The sequence below is a fragment of the Oncorhynchus kisutch genome, linkage group LG9, assembly GCF_002021735.2.
Source record: "Oncorhynchus kisutch isolate 150728-3 linkage group LG9, Okis_V2, whole genome shotgun sequence".
NCBI classification, from domain to species: Eukaryota; Metazoa; Chordata; class Actinopteri; order Salmoniformes; family Salmonidae; genus Oncorhynchus; species Oncorhynchus kisutch.
This window is the reverse complement of record NC_034182.2, coordinates 21,873,905-21,882,738: the sequence shown is the minus strand read 5'-3', so window position 1 is coordinate 21,882,738 and position 8,834 is coordinate 21,873,905.

Genomic DNA, 8,834 nt, shown 5'->3' with positions numbered 1-8,834 from the left:
TTCCCTTCAGATTGAATGTGAGATTGTGGATTTTGGCAATGCACGATGCTCTAAGTAATGTAAGTGGATGTATCATCAAGTAATGTAAGATACTTTCTGGCATACAAATATGGTTCAGTAGGACATGCATCAGAAATAAGGCCTTTTATGGGTAATGTCTAGTTCTCCGAAGTTGGATGACAGTTTTGTGTGGATCCCATGCAGTGAGTATCCTTCTTCTTTTTCAGTCTCTCCCTCTCTCTAGACACAGCTGGTGCCTCCATTCCATCTCTGTTTCAGACCACGTGTTTGAAAAGGAGTGTCTCAAGCCCAAACCACTGGTGCAGTCTCACAACAATATATAGCTCTACCTCAAAATTCACCTCTGCTCAGCACACCCCCTTTATTCTGACTAGAATTCACCTTTATCTTTTGCAGCTATGAGCTTCAAACCCTGTGAAACAGTTCATAATGTTAGCTATAAGAAAATACATTCATATCTAGGATAATGTATGCTCAGTATGCTCTAAGTTGAGTTGAAGCTTTAAATATTGCTGACAATACAGTAATAGACCGTTTGGATTGAGTTATAGTCTTCTGTTCTAAATTAATTGCAATGAACTTGTCCTTCCAGAAAACAAACAGCTAGAATTTGGCCTCCTAGAATCTCCTGGGGTTCTAGAATGAATGTCTGGAATGTAACGCATAGAGGCGCAGTCAGTGAACCTAGAGAAAGTTTGAGACAGAGAGGGAAGGAGAGAAAGATGGAGTGTTGGAAGAACAGACATTGAAGGAAAGGGAAAGAGAGGGTAGGAGAGATGGTACAGATATGGAAAATGAATGAGGAAAAGAGACAAAGAAGAAAGGAGAGGAAAAGAAAGAGTGATGGCAGAACAGACAGACATTTAAGGGAGGGAGGGTGGGAGGGAGGAAAGGAGGGAGGAAAGGAAAGAATGAGCGAATGTACAGACATAGAAAGGAGGGAGACAGGAGAAAAAACATAGCTGTCCTAGACAACCCAACCACATGTATCGCTGAAGATCTAATGCTGTGGTCAAGCCTGGAGAATTGTAGCAACAAGAACCCATCCAAACACACATTCACTATATATACAAAAGTATGTGGACACCCCTTCAAATTAGCCCCTTATTTGAACCCCTTATTTCCAGTGGAGGGAAATTTTAACTCTACAGCATACAATGACACTCTAGGCAATTCTGTGCTTCCAACTTTGTGCCAATATTTTGGGGAAAGCCCTTTCCTGTTTCAGCATCACAATGCCCCCGTGCACAAAGCGAGGTTCATACAGAAATGGTTTGTGGAAGGACTTGACTGGGTTGCACAGAGTCCTGACCTTAACCCCATTGAACACCTTTGGGATGTATTGGAACGCCGACTGCGAGCCAAGCCTAATTGTCCAACATCAGTGCCCGACCTCACTAATGCTCTTGTGGCTGAATGGAAGCAAGTCCCCACAGCAATGTTCCTACGTCTAGTGGAAAGTCTTCCCAGAAGAGTGGAAGCTGTTGTAGCTGCAAAGGGGGGGCCAACTCCATATTAATGCCCATGATTTTAGAATGAAATGCTCAACGAGTACATACTTTTGGTCATATAGCGTATTTAGGTGCCAATGGTCATCTACAGGGAAGACAAGTGTCTATACTGTTTGCACTGCCAATAACTTTAATTCATTGGTCCTGTCCATCCTTAAACAGGAAATAATGAATTTCAACAAGTCATCTATCTTGGATTCACCAGTTGTTGTTTGTAGGTCAGAAGTAGTTCAATTGGTCTCCAAGAAATGAATTACATAAGTCTACGTGCAATTCATGATGTTGACATTTTACTTTCGACATGAACAAGCTGCTCGCTAACATTGGGTGCAATCGTAAATTCACTCTGGCGATTTACTCCGATTTCAGTGTGCCAGAGTGCAGAACAACTGCTGAATTGATACTGAACAAAAATATGAACGCAACATGTTAAGTGTTGGTCCCATGTTTCATGAGCTGAAATAAAAGATCCCAGAAATGTTCCAGAAGCACAAAAAGCGTATTTCTCTAATATTTTGGGCAGAAATTTGTTTACATCCCGTTGACCATTTCTATTTTGCCAAGATAATCCACCCATCTGACAGGTGTGGCATATCAAGAAGCTGATTAAACATCATGATCATTACACAGGTGCACCTTGTACTGGGGACAATAAAAATGATCAAAGACTCCAGCCACCCTAGTCATAGACTGTTCTCTCCGCTACCACACTGCAAGCGGTACCGGAGCCCCAAGTCTAGGTCCAAGAGGCTTCTAAAACAGCTTCTACCCCCAAGCCATAAGACTCCTGAACATCTAGTCAAATGGCTACCCAGAGTATTTGTATTGCCCCCCTCATCTCCTCTTTACACCACTGCTACTCTCTGTTGTCATCTATGCATAGTCACTTTAATAACTCTACGTACATGTACATACTGCCCTCGCACATTGACTCTGTATTGGTACCCCCCTGTATATACAGTGGATTGCAAAAGTATTCACCCCTCTTAGAATTTTTCCTATTTTGTTGCCTTACAACCTGGAATTAAAATATATATTTTTGGAGGTTTGTATCATTTGATTTACACAACAAGCCTACCACTTTGAAAATGCAAAATATTTTTTTTTGTGAAATAAGCCACCTTTTGCAGCAATTACAGCTGCAAGTCTCTTGGGGTATGTCCCTATAAGCTTGGCACAGCTAGCCACTGTGAATTTTGCCCATTCGTCAAGGCAAAACTGCTCCAGCCCCTTCAAGTTGGATGGGTTCCGCTGGGGTACAGCAATATTTTAGTCATAGCACAGATTCTCAAATGGATTGAGTTCTGGACTTTGACAAGGCTATTCCAAGACATTTAAATGTTTCCCCTTAAACCACTTGAGTGTTGCTTTAGCAGCATGCTTAGGGTCATTGTCCTGCTGTAAGGTGTCAGTCCCAGTCTCAAATCTCTGGAAGACTGAAACAGGTATCCCTCAAGAATTTCCCTGTATTTAGTGCCATCCATTGTTCCTTCTATTCTGACCAGTTTCCCAGTCCCTGCCAATTAAAAACATCCCCACAGCATGATGCTGCCACAACCATGCTTCACTGTGGGTATGGTGTTCTCGGGGTGATGAGGTGTTGGGTTTGCGCCAGACATAGCATTTTCCTTGATGCCTAAAAAGCTACATTTTTGCCTCATCTGACCAGAGTACCTTCTTCCATATTTTTGGGGAGTCTCGCATAGGCCTTTTGGCAAACACCAAACATGTTTGCTTATTTTTGTCTTTAAGCAATGGTCGTTTTTCTGGCCACTCTTCCGTAAAGCCCAGCTCTGTGGAGTGTACGGCTTAAAGTGGTCCTATGGACAGATACTCCAATCTCCGCTGTGGAAAATTGCAGCTCCTTCAGGGTTATCTTTGGTCTCTTTGCTGCCTCTCTGATTAATGCCCCCCTTGCCATGGTCCCTGAGTTTTGGTTGGTGGCCCTCTCTTGGCAGGTTTGTTGTGCTGCCATATACTTTCAATGTTCTAATAATGGATTTTAATGGTGCTCCGTGGGATGTTCAAAGTTTCTGATATTTTTTTATAACCCAACCCTGATCTGTACTTCTCCACAACTTTGTCCCTGACCTGTTTGGAGAGCTCCTTGATCTTCATGGTGCCACTTGCTTGGTGGTGCTCGAATCCCCAAGCTGACAAGGTAAAAATCTGTAGTTCTGCCCCTGAACAAGGTAGTTAACCCACTGTTCCTAGGTCATCATTGAAAATAAGAATTTGTTCTTAACTCACTTGCCTAGTTAAATAAAGATTTAAAAAATGCGTGACTATTTTGTGTATGTCCATTACATGAAATCCAAATATAAATCCATTTAAATTACAGGTTGTAATGCAACAAAATAGGAAAAACGCCAAGGGGGATGAATAATTTTGCAAGGCACCGTAACATGAAAACATTCTAATCAGCTCTGCTGGATTGAGTAAAATGGTCATAGTAAGGTGGTCTCTCATTTCTTTGGGAATTATCAAGCAAGCTAGCCAACTTTAGCCAGTTAGCTTGGTTGCTTGACTCCCATTGTTTTTTTGTTTTTTTTTTATTTATTTTTTATTTCACCTTTATTCAACCAGGTAGGCTAGTTGAGAACAAGTTCTCATTTGCAACTGCGACCTGGCCAAGATAAAGCATAGCAGTGTGAGCAGACAACAAAGAGTTACACATGGAGTAAACAATTAACAAGTCAATACACAGTGGAAACCAAAGGGGGAGTCTATATACAATGTGTGCAAAAGGCATGAGGAGGTAGGCAAATAATTACAATTTTGCAGATTAACACTGGAGTGATGAATGATCAGATGGTCATGTACAGGTAGAGATATTGGTGTGCAAAAGAGCAGAAAAGTAAATAAATAAAAACAGTATGGGGATGAGGTAGGTGAAAAAGGGTGGGCTATTTACCAATAGACTATGTACAGCTGCAGCGATCGGTTAGCTGCTCAGATAGCTGATGTTTGAAGTTGGTGAGGGAGATAAAAGTCTCCAACTTCAGCGATTTTTGCAATTCGTTCCAGTCACAGGCAGCAGAGTACTGGAACGAAAGGCGGCCAAATGAGGTGTTGGCTTTAGGGATGATCAGTGAGATACACCTGCTGGAGCGCGTGCTACGGATGGGTGTTGCCATCGTGACCAGTGAGCTGAGATAAGGCGGAGCTTTACCTAGCATGGACTTGTAGATGACCTGGAGCCAGTGGGTCTGGCGACGAATATGTAGCGAGGGCCAGCCGACTAGAGCATACAAGTCGCAGTGGTGGGTGGTATAAGGTGCTTTAGTGCCAAAACGGATGGCACTGTGATAGACTGCATCCAGTTTGCTGAGTAGAGTGTTGGAAGCCATTTTGTAGATGACATCGCCGAAGTCGAGGATCGGTAGGATAGTCAGTTTTACTAGGGTAAGCTTGGCGGCGTGAGTGAAGGAGGCTTTGTTGCGGAATAGAAAGCCGACTCTTGATTTGATTTTCGATTGGAGATGTTTGATATGAGTCTGGAAGGAGAGTTTGCAGTCTAGCCAGACACCTAGGTACTTATAGACGTCCACATATTCTAGGTCGGAACCATCCAGGGTGGTGATGCTAGTCAGGCATGCAGGTGCAGGCAGCGACCGGTTGAAAAGCATGCATTTGGTTTTACTAGCGTTTAAGAGCAGTTGGAGGCCACGGAAGGAGTGTTGTATGGCATTGAAGCTTGTTTGGAGGTTAGATAGCACAGTGTCCAAAGACGGGCCGAAGGTATATAGAATGGTGTCGTCTGTGAGTTCAGAACGCTCGGATCAACCGTACTCCTCGGCCAGCGCTTCCAGTGTGAGCTCTGAACGCGCCGAGAGCAAACATCTGATCAGCACATCTGACAACTATCTGAATTTCCGAACGCCCAGGGCGCACTCTGACACTCCAGAATGAATTTACGAACACAACACACGCTAAGTAAGTAAGTAGCCTTGAGATGGAATGGCTTATAGGAGCAGAAGCCTATCTCCTCTTTCTTTAGTTTGAGGCAGCTTGATATACAAGTACACCCCCTGGATAGGATGCTAGTCTATAGCAGTACCTTACCCCAAGTCTATATTCCTCAATGCTGAGTGCCAAGCAGATGTATCTGGTACCATTTTTTGTCTTTGGTATGACTGGTGCCGGTGACCTCTGGCAGTCTCTATGGGGGTGCCACAGGGTTCAATTCTCGGGCAGACTATTTTCTCTGTATACATCAATGATGTCACTCTTGCTGCTGGTGTTTTTCTGATCCACCTCTACGCAGACGACACCATTCCGTATACTTCTGGCCCTTCTTTGGACACTGTTTACAAACCTCCAGACGAGCTTCAATGCCATACAACTCTCCTTCCGTGGCCTCCAACTGTTCTTAAATGCAAGTAAAACTAAATGCATGCTCTACAACCGATCACTGCCCGCACCTGCCACCCGTCTAGCATCACTACTCTGGACGGTTCTGACTTAGAATATGTGGACAACTACAAATACCTAGGTGTCTGGTTAGACTGTAAACTCTCCTTCTAGACTCACATTAAGCATCTCCAATCCAAAGTTAAATCTAGAATCGGCTTCCTATTTCGCAACAAAGCATCCTTCACTGATGCTGCCAAACATACCCTTGTAAAACTGACTATCCTACTGATCCTTGACTTCAGCGATGTCATTTACAAAATAGCCTCCAACACTCTACTCAAATTTGAATGCAGTCTATCACAGTGCCTTACGTTTTGTCACCGAAGCCCCATATACTACCCACCACTGCAACCTGTATGCTCTCGTTGGTTGGCCCTCGCTTCATATTCGTCGCCAAACCCAATGGCTCCAGGTCATCTATAACTCTTTGCCAGGTAAAGCCCTGCCTTATCTCAACTCACTGGGCACCATAGCAGCTCCAGCAGGTATATTTCACTGGTCACCCCCAAAGCCAATTCCTCCTTTGGCCGTCTTTCCTTCCAGTTCTCTGCTGCCAATGACTGGAACGAATTGCAAAAATCACTGAAGCTGGAGACTTATATCTCCCTCACTAACTTTAAGCATCAGCTGTCAGAGCAGCTTACTGATCATTGCACCTGTACATAGCCCACCTGCAAATAGTCCACCCAACTACCTCATCCCCATATTGTTATTTATTTTTAAGCTCCTTTGTATCCCAGTATCTCTACTTGCACATTCATCTCCTGCACATCTATCACTCCAGTGTTTAATTGCTAAATAGTAATTATTTCACCATTATGGCCTATTTATTGCCTTACCTCCCTAATCTTACTTCACTTGCACGCATATAGACTTTTCTATTGTGCTATTGACTGTACGTTTGTTTATTCCATGTGTAACTCTGTTGTTTGTGTCGCACTGCTTTGCTTTATCTTGGCCAGGTCACAGTTGTAAATGACAACTTGTTCTCAACTGGCCTACCTGGTTAAATAAAGGTGGAATAAAGGTGAAACATTTTTTATAATAATTGGGGCGGCAGGTAGCCTAGGGGTTAGAGCGTTGGGCCGTTCTGCCCCAAGACAAGGTAGTTAACCCACTGTTCCCCGGTAGGCCGTCATTGTAAATAAGAATGTGCTTTTAACTGACTTGCCAAGTTAAATAAAGGTTCAAATTTATTTTTAAATCCTTCCAATAATCGAACTCCCATCCTTCCAATCTCAGGGCAGACTCTCTAACCACCAGGTTACTGACATTAAACATTGACAGATTTGGGACAAATCTCACTGAATCTATTGTGAACTATTGTGTAAGGAATAAGGCCAAAGTCAAGTGTTTAGACCAGGGATCTCCAACAGTTGCTCGACAAGCAATTCTTGAAGTACATGCAATTGCCAAGTGTTCCACCGGAAACTACCATAAACAAATATCAGACACCGCAAGCTCCCCAGCTACTATCTAATCAACGCAACATTGACATTATCCCACATTTCCAGCAATATTGCCCATCTGTCTGGGTGGTGCGTGCGTTTGTCTCACACGGGGTGCAGCCAGCCAGTTGACGTGCTAATCGTCTTGTGGGTTGACATAAATACTTTCCCCTTGAACCGTCTCAATTAAATGATATCTGCAAAATAGGCAAACTTGGCAGAGGTAAATCATGAGCAAGTATATCATTTGTATCTGTTATTTGGAAACTTTGCCCTGAGATGAGCAGCAGCAATAGATGGCACATTCCTCACTCTTTTTGTGCAATTAAAGGGCCAGATTCGCAATTAAAGGGGAATTACACAAAAAAAATATAAATGTGTTAGTTTTCTTCCAGACCTAAAAGAAAAGGGTCTCCTGTTGTGATTTAAGCATGGATTCAGAACATTCAATTTTGATGTTTCTCTATAAACAATTTTTAAAAATGTAGTGAAAAAAACAAAAAACTAAAACCAACTAAAATTAAACTGAGAAAACATAATCTGGGGAAAAAACAACAACACTGATATTATAGGGCACCCTTAGAGTTGTTTATTAACAATGACTTTACCAAGTATTTTGGCAGAAAACAGTGCACTACTTTCTCTTGTACACTAAGGACGTGGAGGAAGAGTTGCAGGGGAGAGGAGAAGAGAAGAATTAGCCTATTAGAAAGTTAGAAAAAAATGAGTAGCTCACAACATCACACTCATGCTAGAAAAGGTTGGAGACTGACTAACCCTTTTCTCAATGGTGCTCTGGTATTATATACATACACGGCAATCTCCTAAACACACTATAACTTCATAAATACCCCTTATCTGATTTGAAAGTTTGAAATACACTAAGAAACAGCAACATAAACATGTAGGATCAATTCTTTCCCAGATTAAGTGAATGTTACACACACTGACACACACACTGTAACATCTGGGACAAAATATGTCCTCCACATCCTTATGTAAACTTAATTTGAAGGGCCAGAGGTCGGAGGACAAGGGTTGTAGTGTGGAATAATGAACATTTATTTCCCAGACGATGTACATGCGTGTGTACGCTTGCGTGTGTTGTGTGCATGTGTCGCCAGGCTAACTACACTAACAACAATAAACTGGGGAAATCTTTGATGTTTTCAAACTTTGTTCAGACCCATAGATGGATGAACTAAACATTGGTCGCCTTTCTTAAGAGGACAGAGCCAAATGTAGAATTCTGTGTGCCCCGTAACTATTCATGACTAGAGTGCCTCCATAAGAAAACAATATCAGGACATTTTTAGCTTAGATAGTGTGTTGATAACTGATCTTTGGGGTTTTCAAACTTGGTTCGAACCCATAGATGGATGAACCTCGACCGGTCCCTCCTTAAGAATACATAGCTAATTTTAGAAGCCAGCGGTGC